Source organism: Lissotriton helveticus, chromosome 2_1 (assembly GCF_964261635.1).
Source record: "Lissotriton helveticus chromosome 2_1, aLisHel1.1, whole genome shotgun sequence".
Taxonomy (NCBI): Eukaryota; Metazoa; Chordata; class Amphibia; order Caudata; family Salamandridae; genus Lissotriton; species Lissotriton helveticus.
In genome coordinates this window covers 1,473,828,273-1,473,844,078 of record NC_136059.1, presented here as the reverse complement: position 1 = coordinate 1,473,844,078, position 15,806 = coordinate 1,473,828,273, and positions in this window count along the sequence as shown.

Below are 15,806 nucleotides of genomic sequence, written 5' to 3'. Positions count from 1 at the left end.
TTTCTTATATACTGTCTCATACTTTTTTGAATGAATGTGTAGTGCATAAATGAATGACTGAAATGACTGAGTGAAGGGGAGGAAGAGACTGAGGGAATGAGTGAAAAAATGGTAGTATGGTGAGTGAGGTAAGGGGAGTGAAAGAGTGACTGAAAGAAGGGGACTAAGGGTAGGGGAGTGAGGTAAGGAGAGTGAAAGAGTAAGGGAATGGCAGTGAGGAAAGGAGAGTGAGGGAGGGGGTATGAGAGAAAGGAAGCGGGGGATAGAGACAGGGAAGAGGAATAAGGGACGGAGAGGGGGAAGTAGAGCAGGGTAAGGGGAGTGAAGGAAAGTGAAGTGGAGTGATGGTGAGGGAAGAGGTATGAGGATGAGAAAAGGGGGGTAAGGAAAAGTGAAAGAATGGTAGTGAAGGAGACAGAAGGGGAGTGAGGGGATGGAGGGAGTTAGGGAAGGGGAGTGTGGGAAGTGGTGTAAGGAATGGAGTGAGAGAAGGAGAGCGAGATGGAGTAAGCAAAAGAGAGCGGGAAAATGAAGGGGTGAGAGATACAGATAGCAGGAAGTAGAAAGGGGGAAGGGGAGTGATGGTGAGTGAAGGGCAGTGGCAGTTAGGGAAGGGGTATGAGGGTGAAGGAAGGTGAATGAGGGAGAAGGAAGAAAATTAAGAGAGAGTGAAAGTGAGTGAGGAAGTGAGGAGTGATAGAAAGAGAGAGAAAAGGCGATTAAGGTTAAGGGAGAGAGAGGGAGAGAGTGAGAGAGAGGGAGAGAAAGGAACTGAGAAGGAGTGAGGCAGTTAGAGTGAGTGAGACAGAGGGAGACAGGTAGAGAAACATGGATGAAAAAAAGTGAGGGAGGGAGTGAACGAAGGGGAGTAAGTGAGATGGAGTGAGGGAGTGAGGAAAGAGTGAATGAAGGGGAGAGAGGGAAGGGAAGTGAGGGAAAAGTACTGAGGGTGAGTGAAAGGCAGTAATAGTTAGAGAAGGGGTATGAGGGTAACAAAAGGGGAATGAGAGAGAAGGAAGGAGATTAAAAGAGAGGAAAGGGGACTGAGGGATAAAGTAGGAGTGATTCACTCTCTTTTATTATACAGTTAATTAAAACCATTATATACAAACATATCAATACATAATGAAATATAACATTTTAAAATGTAAAAGTCCTAATCAGTTTCTTAATTCTAAGCAATATGCAGTGCGGTTAAGATAATATTAACAAATTTCCCAGCTCTTGTTAGAGCCTGGGCTGAGTTATTGATATAAACACATATCCGATGCTTCCCTGCAGTGTCTCAATGTCTTTTCCCAAAAAACTGGAGCCAGTAGGCGGCGACGATCTATGGCAAAATGCGGACAGCAACATAGCAGGTGAAGCCAGGACTCATGTAGATAATTGCAGAGTCTGCATGTAAGCTGCCCATTCCGCCGGTCCCACAGCGGATTAAAATCAAAAATTGGTAGAGCTAACAGCCTCATGTACAGTATTTTATTGCGAGTCTGTGAGTGAAGAGAATAGTTGAAATATGGTTGAGATTTCCCCTCGATATACGAATCATTCAGAGCTGTGAAGAGTGCGAGTGAAGAAAACAGAAAGGGAAAGAGAGGAAGGGTGAGGCAGAGAGAGAGTGAGAGAGTGAGAGAGAGGGAGAGCGAGTGACTGAGAGGGAGTGAGGCGGTTAGACTGAGTGAGACAGAGGGAGAGAGGGCGAGAGAAATGGGGTGAAGGGGAATGAGGGACTGATGGAATGGGAGTTAGCAAAAGTGAATGAGGAAAAGGGAGTAAGGGAAGGGGACTGACGGATGGAGTGAGTGAGGGAAAGAGAGTGAGGGGGAGTGAGGGAATGGGAGCAGTCGAAAGGGAATGTGAGTGATGCACAGAGAGGAGAATATGAAGTAGGGGAAGAGAAGTGAGCTTGAGTGAAGGGTAGTGACAGTGAGGGAAGGGATATGAGGGTAAGGGAAGGGGAGTGAGGGAAAAAGAAGCATATTAAGATAGAGGAAAAAGTAGTGAGTGATAGAGAAGGATTTATGGAACGAGAGAGGAAAGAAAAGGAAGACTGGTGGAGAGAGAGGGAGACAATGAGAGAGAGAAAGACAGGGAGAGTGAGGGACTGTGAGGGAGTGAGGCAGTTATAGTGACTGAGACAGAGGACAAGACTTAGAGACAGATGGAGGAAAGGGGAGTGAGGGAGGGAATAAAGGAAGGGGAGTGAGCAAAAGGGAGTGAGGGAGTGAGAGAAGGGGAGTGACTGAAAGTGAGTGAGGGATGGTGTGAAGGAAAGAGAGTGAGGGGGAGAGAGAAAAGTGTGAGGGATAGAGCAAGAGAAGGGTAGTGATGTAGGAAGAAAGGAAAGAGAAGTGAGGGACACAAAGGGGAAAGAGGGAGCAGGAGAAGGTGAGTAAGGGTGAGGGAAGGGTACTGATGGTGAGAGAAGGAGTGTAAGGGTGAATTGAGGGGAGTAAGGAGAGTGAGGAAAGGGGAGTAAGATGAGCAAAGAGACAGAGTGAAGAAAGTGAAAAACGGAAAGAGAAGTAAGAGAGTGAGCAGAAAGTATTTTTTGTTTACCTTATAAGTAATGAAACGTTAATAATACATTTTTTATAAATATAATATCTGTGGAAGAGAGGAAAAAAATTTGTTATAATATATATTTCGCAATACAAAATAATTTGTACAATATGTTATGTATCTTATTTTGCTGTTCTCAGAATATATTGAATTTCACTGAAAACAGTGAGTTCAATAGTACTCATCATATAACAGCGGGCAAAAAAAGACAATCAATAAGATTGTCTTAAAAAAACATTCAACATTTTCATTAAGATTGTAAAAATTAGAAAAAAAATATCTTAAATGTTTTTTTCGAACAGCAATTTCTTATGTAAATATGGGATATCTCCAACAATCACAAAGTAACAAATTATTATTAATTCTTTTTTATACACTCTAAATAAAGTTATGTACAAACATATGCTAACAACATGTACCTGAAATATTCATTTTTTGTTTTAGATACCAATCCTCATGGCCAAATAGTATGTGTGAAATCCTTAGTTTGGAAGATACTTAATAGTACTCTTAAGCGTTCGTTTCCCAACCTTCTGAATCAAAAGCACCAACATATTTTGTACCATCTAACAATGGTTATACTTCCACCTGATGCTATTTATCATGTACATAGAACCTTAAACAACTAGCATGCTATCAGAATCTCAACATCATCTGGTATGCCAATGACACTCTGCTCATCCTTTATCTTAGCAAGGAGCTGTATACCATTAAAAGAAACATCTACAAGTGAATAAAAAATTTCACCAATATCTCCAACAACTACAACAAATCTAAAACACCTCTGACTCACTGATGATCAACATCTCCTGTGATAGCCATATCACCCACTTTCTGATACACTTACACTACCTCTACGTCAACTACTTACAGAGTACTTTTCAACACCAGGCTACCCTTTCTTAACAGCAGTCATTTTCTCAGGCCAATTATTTTCCCTAAAATGTTGGTTGTAAAAACACTTGGTAAGAATTTGGTAAGTCATGAGGCAAACGTTGTTTAAAAATCAATTGAGTATCATTACAATGAGTCCAGCCTTTTGTACATTTCAAATAAGCTGTGTAATGTTCTGATGTTGTAGAAGGACCATCATGGAAAATAATTGCTACAGTTACAAAAGTTCTTCCTGATATTGATAGTTGAGAAGCCACATTTTTTTTAATTAAAGTTGTCAGTTTTCTTCCATTAGGTCTGCATCGTTGCATCAATAAAATTACATACTGTCCATATCTTTGTATAAATAATGTTGATAACATTTGTGAGTTACATTGGGTACAGACCATGTTTTGATTTGCTTCTCTAACTAGATTATTGAAAGACACTGATTTGCAGTCTGGTAAAGTCAAATATATAAATCTTTCAGTGTCTATTTTACTACGACTTGAAAAACGAACAATTGGCACAGTCATGTTCCCATTTATAAGAAAGGCCAAAAAGATTTTCAATATCTATACTTTCATCTTGCAATACAACAAGCATATACATTAGAAATTCCTGACAATCTGGCTGAATATTCTGTGAAAATTGATTTAAACCAGAACATATGTCTAAAACATTTTGAATATCAGAAACACTTTCTATTTTAGTTTTTTCACCACTACATTTCTCAAACACAGAATTCAACAAACAACAAAATCTTTTGTCCCGATTTTCAACAATTTGTTGTTGTGCTGACAGTGAGGGGGGAACATGGCGGCAGCTAGTTGAGCTGCTGCGGCGCTTCGATCTGTGTTCCCGTTCGTCTTTGCTTACCGGCGTTAGTACGCTGTCACACCATCCCGATATGCAGCAGATTCTCCCCAAATTTTGTACTTATTGGGCTTTTTCGGAGGGGGTTCTTTGTTTTGTGTGGTTGCACGGCGGAGCTCCCGATTGCAGAGGTCATGTGCATTGATGGGGCGTGCCGGTCCTGCTCGGAGTCTCACGGCGTTTCAGCCGCACCTCTCCCGCTTCCTCAGCCCGAACAGCGGTTCCAGTTCCAGACCGGATTCAAGCCGTCTACTACGCTGAGCTTGTTGCCGACTTTACTAGCATTGCAAGCGCCGATATTCGCACAAAATACTCGTCAGGCTGCTTCTGGGCTGCAGCTTTGGCACTTGGCAGCGCTGGAGCTCCGTCGCGGGAGAAGGACCCGAGCCTCCTTCCGGGACCCCGAGGCAGCTCAGGGGGGTCCGGTTCTGGCTCCAGCTCCAGCTCCAGCTCCAGCTCCAGCTCCAGTTCCATTTTCTTTTCTCGTACCGGTAAGGGGCGGCTGAGGAGGGTGGAGGAATAGGAGGATATCGAGGCAGATCTTGAGAAAGTGGATGGCATGACTAGAGCTGCACTGCTAGCACTAATTGAGGTTCAGACTCAGCAGGAGGGTCAAGTTGATAAGGGCTGTGAGTCAACATGCAGAGAGTTGGAGGACTCCGGTCTGTTGCTAGTTTCAGAAAACTCTCCCAAATCTAACCTAAAGTAGGTAGACAGAAAGGGGTCAGCGGGTCCCAGTAGAGAGGAGGTTAAAAAAACGGGGAGAACATGCTTCGAGAATAGCATAAGCCCTGACCCCTGTAGTAACAACAGTAGTTACCAGTTTCAAGCTTCGTGCCAGATAGCATTGGGCGCTCTCTCAAAGAAGAAGCTGTCCTCATACTTATCTAGAGAAGTTAAAGCTAAGCGAGCCTTCACCTACAAACCAGCAAAGAGTACCAAAAAGAGTGCTAATAAAACCAAATTAGCAGCCAACTCTGGATCAAAAATAACTCCGTCGTTGCGGTCCTATTTCAAGGCAGTCCCACAGATTTTGCGCCTCCCTGATCAACAGCTTTCTGAGGACACTCCTCTTCTAATGGCTTCACTGGAGCCTGTGGGGCTTATTGTACCAACTACTCCCGAAACTACTCCTGAAACTGAAGAAACAGCTTCCTCTACAGTAAACGAGATGCAGGATAAAATTGTTAATGCAGAGGGAGGTGCCCTTAGTAACAATGGTTCAAAAAGGGGGTGGTGATGGACAGAGTATCTGAGTTAATCAGAACACTCCTACCCAGTCAACAGATCAGGGCTTGATCCATCAGCGTTTTTTAGCTCACTGCACCATCCCAGTTAAGAACCTGGCTACATGCAAATTAGTCTGTCCCTGGCCCAGTGCATCATGGGAACAGGGCAGACCAAACTACCAAGCCAATTCTTTACTGGAAAGGAAACAAGCTTCCGGGGACCGGTTTCAGGCATTACAGCCGTCTTCGGCCCGGCTTGCTTGAATCCTGATGGTGCAGTGAGCAAGGGACTCACATCTGAGCATACCCTTCCATGCTTGTGGTGGCCAAAACGATTCAAAAAGAGGGTGGTGATGGACAGAGTATCTGAGTTAATCAGAACACTCCTACCCAGTCAACAGATCAGGGCTTGATCCATCACGTTTTTTAGCTCACTGCACCATCCCAGTTCAGAACCTGGCTACATGCAAATTAGTCTGTCCCTGGCCTAGTGCATCATGGGAACAGGGCATACCAAACTACCAAGCCAATTCTTTACTGGAAAGGAAACAAGCTTCCGGGGACCGGTTTCTGGCATTACAGCCGTCTTCGGCCCGGCTTGTTTGAATCCTGATGGTGCAGTGAGCAAGGGACTCACATCTGAGCATACCCTTCCACGCTTGTGGTGGCCAAAATGATTCAAAAAGGGGGTGGTGATGGACAGAGTATCTGAGTTAATCAGAACACTCCTACCTAGTCAACAGATCAGGGCTTGATCCATCACGTTTTTTAGCTCACTGCACCATCCCAGTTCAGAACCTTGCTACATGCAAATTAGTCTGTCCCTGGCCCAGTGCATCATGGGAACAGGGCAGACCAAACTACCAAGCCAATTCTTTACTGGAAAGGAAACAAGCTTCCGGGGACCGGTTTCTGGCATTACAGCCGTCTTCGGCCCGGCTTGCTTGAATCCTGATGGTGCAGTGAGCAAGGGACTCACATCTGAGCATACCCTTCCATGCTTGTGGTGGCCAAAACGATTCAAAAAGAGGGTGGTGATGGACAGAGTATCTGAGTTAATCAGAACACTCCTACCCAGTCAACAGATCAGGGCTTGATCCATCACGTTTTTTAGCTCACTGCACCATCCCAGTTCAGAACCTGGCTACATGCAAATTAGTCTGTCCCTGGCCTAGTGCATCATGGGAACAGGGCATACCAAACTACCAAGCCAATTCTTTACTGGAAAGGAAACAAGCTTCCGGGGACCGGTTTCTGGCATTACAGCCGTCTTCGGCCCGGCTTGTTTGAATCCTGATGGTGCAGTGAGCAAGGGACTCACATCTGAGCATACCCTTCCACGCTTGTGGTGGCCAAAATGATTCAAAAAGGGGGTGGTGATGGACAGAGTATCTGAGTTAATCAGAACACTCCTACCTAGTCAACAGATCAGGGCTTGATCCATCACGTTTTTTAGCTCACTGCACCATCCCAGTTCAGAACCTTGCTACATGCAAATTAGTCTGTCCCTGGCCCAGTGCATCATGGGAACAGGGCAGACCAAACTACCAAGCCAATTCTTTACTGGAAAGGAAACAAGCTTCCGGGGACCGGTTTCTGGCATTACAGCCGTCTTCGGCCCGGCTTGCTTGAATCCTGATGGTGCAGTGAGCAAGGGACTCACATCTGAGCATACCCTTCCACGCTTGTGGTGGCCAAAACGATTGAATCGTTTTTGGCTACTACAGGTGTGGCAGGGTATGCTCAGACATGAGTCCCTTGCTCACTGCACCACTAGGATTCAAGCAAGCCGGACCGAAGACGGCTGTAATGCCAGAAACCGGTCCCCGGAAGCTTGCCTCCTTTCCAGTGAAGAATTGACTTGGTAGTTTGGTCTGCCCTGTTCCCAGGAGGCACGGGGTCAGACTAATTTGCATATAGCCAGGTTCTGAACCGGGGTGATGCAGTGAGCTAAAAAACGGTGATGGATCAAGCCCTGATCTTTTGACTGGGTATGAGTGCTCTGATTAACTCAGATACTCTGTCCATCACCACCCCCTTTTATGAATCTTAGTAACAATGGGGCTGCAGATGGAGATGGAGCAGAGATTATGGCGATTATAGCTGAAACCGAGGGGGGGTCAGACAACATTAGGGTTGGCTCCTTAGCCCCAAGAGAGAGTCCAGTGGAGATGTTGATTGCCTCCCCTAATTCCATTACTATTCAGATGATGGATCCCTCGCATCCCCCTGGGCCATCGACTCTTTTACCTCTTTCACCTTCCCCTGCATTGTATTCAGCTACGCCACCGCTTGAATCTCATTTGAAATCTCACCCAGCCACACAGCAACTTGGGCTCCTCAATAACAATGTGCCTATAGAAGAAGACGGGCTGCGGGGGGCAACAGCCCTTCCAGATTTCAACATCGTTAGCGGAGTAAATCCAGCTTTGACCTCTTACTTGCAATCAATGTTTTCATCTTTGTCAGTAGACATTAAGAAAGGTTTTGAGGACTCCGCTTCCATTCAATCGGATATTCGGTATTTTTGCGAGTCCTTGGATAGGAAAGTAGGCACTCTTGCATCAAGAACAGAAGGTCTGGAAGACACAGTGTCGGGTCTCTCATTGCATCTGGATGAAGCCAAGACAGATATTGTAAAGCTGAAGTAGGAGGATCAGATTTTGTCAGAAAGATTGGAATCACTGGAGAACAATGCACGTCGAAGTAACCTCCGTATTCTTAATGTACCAGAGGGCAGCGAGGGGTCCGGCTTAAAGCAATATATCATTCATTTGTTAAAAGACTGTCTGAAATTAGATCAATCTGTGGAAGAACTGTCTGTGGATATTCAACGTATCCACAGAGATCCCTTCAGGAGGAACCCTCAAAGAACAAAGCCGAGGAAGATATTAATACATTTCCACACCTATTCTCTCAAAGAATATATATTAGGTCTGGCATTAAAGCAGAAATCCTTAAGCGGGAAGGGATTCAACTTTCAAATTAGGTCCGACCTTTCGAGGGCCACGCTAGAAAAACAATGGGAATTTGGTAGAAGGCTTGAAGCTTTTAGGAGCTTAGGGGCAGTAGCCCATCTGGTCTTTCTGGCGGCCTTGAAAGTCATGCATAATACCACAATGCATAACGTCAGGTCAGTCCAGGCAGCTGATGAACTTCTGCTGTCCCTAGGGAGAGAAAAAGATAAAGATAAAAACAAGGGTTCTTCAAGTTAATCTATTAATCCCCAGGAGATTAGTATACTTGGGAAAGGAAAGATCGCTTAAACTTGAGTTGATGAACGAGGTTTAGAAAAGGAAACAAAAAAAAGGGGAGAGGAAAGGATTAACAGAAAGGATAAAGAAAAAGAATACAAAGGGGTAAGAAGTGGAAGAGAGAATAGAATATAAAAAAAATATTAATAATAATAAATAAATGAATAAAAAAAAAAAAAAGGGGAAAAAAGAGACAAAAAAAAAACTTTTGCATAATTGGTTATGTTAATGTAATAATTAACAAACTTAATATAAAACTTAACATGTATAATTTTACTTCCCTTCTACCTGAAATAGTTATCTATTTTATTATTTTCTCTTTATTTCCTCCTCTCCTTTTGGCCATGATTAAGGGGTTATATACAGACAGGACGGGAACACAGAAGGGGTGCTATCTTCTGGTACATCCAGATAGATAGAGTAGGGGTTTCCCACGGGTGGGGGGAGGGTTTTGGGGTGATTAGGGGAGGGGGCAGCTGGGAATTTTTGTTTTAAAAAAGTCCTCATTTTTTGCTCAGTTCTATTTTTTAGGTCCTCTTTGGGGAGAGCCATATGTTTTATGGCAAATATTAGCTCTAATATTAAGGGTTCTTTTACTCTGGGTATCGGTCATGGGGTGATGGGGAGGATGTTCCGATGGAGAAGATAGGAATTCTCTCCTGGAATATAAATGGCCTACGCACTAGCCCCAGAAAATGGAAAATATTGTAGTATTTGCGAGATTCAGACGCTCAAATTCTTGTACTCCAAGAAACCCATCTTACAGAGACTGAGATCACCTCTGTTGTTAAAAAAAATAGATGGGTAGATTTTTGCGTATCTACTACACAATCTCTAAATTCCAGAGGGGTGGCGATCCTCTTTAAAAAATCTTTAAAGGTAAGGTTAATTGATAAACTTGTAGATCCAGGAGGTAGATGGGTAATTGTCTCTGTGATGGTGGTGGGGGCTCCGATTACGATAGTAGGTTACTACGGGCCCAACCACGACGACCCCTCGGTATTGCATACTGTATTTTCTCACCTGCTTTCGTGTCCGGAGCCCACGATACTGGCTGGAGACTTTAATATAGTTTTGGACCCTATGCTGGACAAATCCCCTACCAATAGATCTGTGACCCCCTCAAAAACAAGGGCCTTTTTACTTGACAAAATGAAGGAATTGGGCTATGAAGATATTTGGAGATTAAGATCTGTGCTTCAACAAGGTGTCTCATTTCACAACTATAAATACCATCACCAGGCGAGAATAGATTATATCTTAATCAGCCAACAACTAGTTAAACAGGTACAAAACATCTCTCATCTCCCATTCCATCTTTCAGATCACGCGGCCATCTCTCTAGAATTGGGCGGGCTGTTGAAAAATACACCTAGAGTTTGGTTATTTGACCGTTCATTACTCACTGCTCCCGATGAAGTTACCGCTTTAAAAATTGAAGCACAAAGTTTCTTTGAAAACAACATTGGGTTCGCTTCCCCCGGGTGTGTCTGGGACGCATTTAAAGCCTTCTTGTGAGGCATAATAACAAACAAGGTCTCACATAAAAATAAAATCTATAGAGAATCTGTCACCTTATTGGAGGCTGATATGGCTAGGGTGCAAAAGAAAATCCTGCTACATCCGGCCGCTTCCCCCGAAAACCATGAAACGTTGGCAAGACGAGTTATCTACCCTAAAAGGAGAACTGGGCTCAATTATAAATACTGGAGTCCTTCAGACTAGATGGGAGGCCAGTAAGCTAGCACATTTTCAAAATGGAGAGGGGGCCGGCAAGCTTCTGGCCTGGAAAGCCAAAACTGATCGAGTTAGAAATAACATAGCTCAAATCAACGTAGATCAGGTGACTCACTCAGCAGATGCTGACATTAGAAGCGCCTTTTGTAATTTTTTTAAGGACATCTATCACGAGGACAAACATGTCGAGGCCAGTCATGTTGATGACTGGTTAAACAGGGTGTCTCTCCCCTCTCTTTCACCTGAACAAAGGGCCACCCTAGATAGATCTATTATGCAGGAAGAGGTTAGCCGTGCCATCTTAGACAGCAAGAAGGGTAAGGCATCGGGTCCCGATGGCCTTCCTTCAGAGCTTTATCTGACCTTGTTGACAATAATAGTTCCTCCTTTACCTTCGCTGTTTAATCAGATCTTTCAGGCAGGGCTGTCTCTCCCTAATTCGTGGAATGATGCTTCTATTACTTTGATTTTGAAACCAGGTAAATCAGCCTCAAGTTGTGGGTCCTATAGACCTATCTCGATTTTAAACGCGGATTATACGTTTTTCACATCTGTTCTTGCCAATAGACTATGGGTAGTGACACCTGCTATATTACACCAGGACCAGCGGGGATTTGTGAGGGGTCGCCAACTCTTTGAATTAACCTATGATCTTTTTGGGGCCATAGATATGGCGACGGTGGATTCTTTTCCCCTTGCTGTCATCACGTTGGACGCCACCAAGGCCTTTTGACAGGGTCAATTGGATGTTCCTGTCGGCGGTCTTGGGTAAATTCAACATTGGGGAGGCTTTCCGCAGAGCGGTGAGCCTACTATATCAGAAGCCTACGGCCTCTTTACTAGTTAATGGTGAATTGTCAACCCCATTTAACATCACTCGGGGTATGCGGCAGGGCTGCCCCCTCTCCCCTCTTCTATTTGACCTATATATAGAGCCTTTCGCCCAACGATTAAGAGATGACTGTAACATCAAGTCTTTTTCATATATGGGTTGGGAGAGGAAAGTGGCCCTGTATGCCGATGATATTCTCATCTTCTCCTCAGATCTCCGTACCGCTCTTCCCTCCATAATTGCCCTGGCCTATGACTATGGTGAGGTATCTGGGTACAAAATCAATGCATCTAAAACTGAGATGATGCAGTGGAACGACCCAGAGTCAGTGGCAGGGGCTCAGTTGAGTCTTTCTATGCGTTATCTTGGCCTCACATTGTTAAAAACATAGATAAAATTGCAACGCTGAATTTTTCATTGGTAGCAAGAGAATGTAGAAAACTTATGAGGTCTTGGTCTACACTCCCGCTTTCTATTCTAGGTAGGGTTAACCTTGTTAAAATGTCTATTTTGCCCAAAATTTCCTTTTTGTTTAATACTGTTCCGCTTTATTTTGAGCCTTCTATCATAGCAAAATTGCAAAGCGATATTAACTCTTTTATCTGGAATGATCGCATAGCTCGGATATCATGGAGAAAAATCAGGCGTAGGAGAGAAAAGGGGGGTCTTGCAGCTCCGGATTTACAACTATATGCGTGGGCTTTTCAATTCTCCCATGCCAGGATGCTGCTTAAGATGCCCACGAATGTGGGAATAGGCACTAGGTTCTCCGCACTACTTAGAGGAGAGGGAGTTGGCCAACAGGGTTTTTTGTTTAAATTTGGGGATCCTAAGTTTTTTAAAAAGGTGAAGCTGAAGGTAATATTGGGTGTGACAAAAACGTGGGTTAAGCTAAGAGGCTCCTTAAGACTGGGCTTTTTTGCAGGCAGGTCTCAAATGTGGGATTCCCCGGGTTGTCCAGGATGGCTTCTCGATAGCTTGGCAACACCATTGAGGGAGGCCGGTTTGGAGGTTTGGGGGGATCTGTTTATAAATGGTTCTCTCCTCCCTTGGGAAGCTTTACTAGCTAGAGTAGGGCCGGGTCTCTCCAGATTCAAGTATTTACAGATTGCGAGTTGGTCTCATTCACAGCATTCAGCTAGGGGGAGATACCAACTGGGAGGAGATAGCAGCTTAGTGGCCCTGATGCTGGACAAACCTCCTGTCAGTAAGGAGATTTCAGTCTGGTATAACTTATTATTGGAAGAGGTTGACGGTGATTTCACTCTACCGGAGACATTGTGGAGCGCTTCCTTTATTGATCAGGACATTGATAACATCTGGCTCGCCTCTTTTAAAATCTTGTGGGACATAGTGAAACCAGCCTGGCTGCGTAGGAACCATCTTTTTACCCTACACAGGGCATACTATTCACCACAGCGGCTGTCGAAATTTTCAATAAACTCCTCTGTAGCCTGCCCTAAATGTGGGCTTCTGGCAGCTTCTGATATACATATGTTTTTTGAATGCCCACTCTTGCTTTCCTACTGGGATTCAATTAGTAAACTATTGACTACATCTTTGGAGGTAGAAATCTCAATCAATGCTATGACTGCAATTTTTTGAATGTTCTCGGGAGTTCGAGGCCCTGCTAAGAACCTTCTTTTTTATTGCATGTTATTGGCCAGAAGGGAAATCTGCAGGAAATGGAAAGACTCAGCACCTCCTACGTTGTTAGACTGGCGTATCTCAGTCCTGCAAACATCCAAAGTTAACCTAGCAAGATCTGGCAATCCTGAAAAATGTAAATTTTGGCTTCTCCTAAATTTGAATTAGTTGGCTTTTGACTGTGGTTTTTTTTTGTTTGTTGTTTTTCCCCACTGTCCTATGATTAAGCTGCTTGGTCTATCCCTATTTTTCTTTTCGATATACCCAATGGTTTCCCCCAACGGCAGTGGGTATAGAATTGCAGCAACATCTCCCTGCTATGGTTATATTGTGGTGCTTTATGGAGAGACGTGATTATACTGAGTGTCAACATTGAATTATCGGTGAAAGCACTACCAGTATATCTGCGACAGTATATTCCTCTCTCCCAGAGCCTGATGCGATATACCAAGGGCGAAAATGAGGAAAAAAAAAATAAAATGTGTTGTTGTACATTTTCAAGAAAAAAAAAAAACAACATTAACCACTGCATTAGCATAGCAGTTGACACCGAAAAGCAAAAAGAAAAAGGATACTATTGAAGAGATTGTTGCTCTTCAATAGTATCCTTTTTCTTTTTGCTTACTGTCACTGGTTCTTCTAGTTTTTTTCTTTTCTCTACAACCTCGCTACAATTTTTCTCATATCCTCTTTTTCGACCTACCACACGCTTTTCAAATAAAGGATATTGAGGTAAATTGGGAGCATGTCCTCTCCTTAACCTATTATACTCTTTTACACTATTTGCATTTGCACTAATCTTTGTGTCATCAAAATCAATCAGGTATAATCCAGATAAAGTTCTGACTCGAGATAAAGCAACATATGTCATACACTCTTTAAAAACAGTACTTCCAATATTCACCAAAGCACAATCTACACTTAAACCTTGAGATTTATGAATAGTCACCGCATATGCCAAACAAACAGGAAACTGTTTTTGGCGGACATATAAATCTTTTACAAGCAAAAATCGAACAACGACTCAATTGTTGTACTTCTTCAATTTCATCAAATTTGATTTTCAAAGATTCAATGTCATCTCTATTTGAGTAATTAAAAAAATCAACAACATTACCCAGCTCCATTTACTAAACCTCTTTCCACATATAAATTACGTCATAAAATTATCCAACAATTTATACATGCATATAGATTCTTTTCTAAACCAGCAGTTTTAGATATTGATTTCTCTAAAGAATCCAATTTTGACTTCAACTTTTCTGACAAAAAAATAGTAGCTCCTATATGCTCTATTCTATCAATAGCTTCCAGTTTTATAATTTCTTGACTTTCTAACTTTAACATTTTTTCATTGAATATTGAACATTCTTTCAGAGTTGTCATCAAGCATACCACTGATTTCATTCCTGCAATTTTTCTATATATATTCTCTGGAAAAATATTTTTGTTTGGAAACAAATTTGTAAGTAATTGTGCCTGTAAAGCTTCTTTGCAGTGTTCACTCACTTTTCCTATTCTTATATCTTCAAGAATACTTTTATAATCAGCGTCCTTTGCCTGTCGTATATTTTTAATGAGTTCTGAATATTCAAAATATGACCAAATATTAACCTTTCCAATCCTTCCCAGGCACTTTCTGGTGTCTTCATGTGTAACTGTTTTAAATACTGGCTGTCCTTTCACAGGAGTTAGTTATAGTAGATCTCCAAAAACTATGACGTGTTTGCCTCCAAATAACACATCATACTCTCTTTTAAGGATTTGTTGCATTCTTAAATGCACAAAGGCAAGCATTAAATTTGATACCATGTTTACCTCATCAATAATGAGAAGTTTAATTTTTCTCAAGACTCTAGAAACTTTACAACAAGCTTCTCCAGATAGCTTGTAGTATTCTAATTTATTTTCATGCTCTACTGGCAGCATTGATAAACGATGTAAAGTAATCCCTTTAATGTTATGTGCTGCCAACACAGTTAGAGCAGTAACAACACAAGAGAGTGACGACTCAGTTCTTTTCTGTAGATAAGTTGCAATTCCATTAATTAGAAAACTTTTTCCAGTTCCTGCTTCTCCACTCACATACAGTCGAACATGTTAAAATGATGTACATGAGCACTCTTTTTTCTCATGATATAAACCATGCTCAATCTGTTCTGTCACTTGATTGTATATTTGTTTTTGCTAACAGTTAGTTGTTTTCCCAATACTTCTACGTTTATTACATCCTCTTGAGCATGTTGCATTGCTCTTTCCACCTCATCCATGGCAATTGCTGCTTCATTTTGGATAATTGGTTCTCCTAGTGGATCCTGACTCAACGAAGCAGAACTTTGACTGTCTTGAGAACTGTCTCTAGCAATCTCTGCTGCAATTGTAGCTTCTTGCTGTATTTCGTCGTTCAACATTTTCAGATAATTAATAAAAACAGGACATTCTATAGTAATTTTAGTTGCGTTGAATGAATCTTCATAACTGTCAAAATCTCCAAGCAATTCCAGTTCTGTACGCCATGGCTTAAAGAGTTGCAAAAGAGCTAAATTGTAAAATTCCCTTTTGTCAGGAGTTTCGCAACTCAGTTTTCGGTGATTAATCAAATGTCCTTTTCTTTGTTTCACTAAATATCCTTCAGATCCAATCACAGCATATACTCCTTTATTGATATCTTCTGTAATATTCCTCATAAAAGTATAGCTTTGCAGTACTTCAAACGTTCTCAAGATGATTACTTCTAGTTGGATAGTATTTATCCAACATATTTGTCTTCAAAATATCTGTACTGTCTGGTTCTCT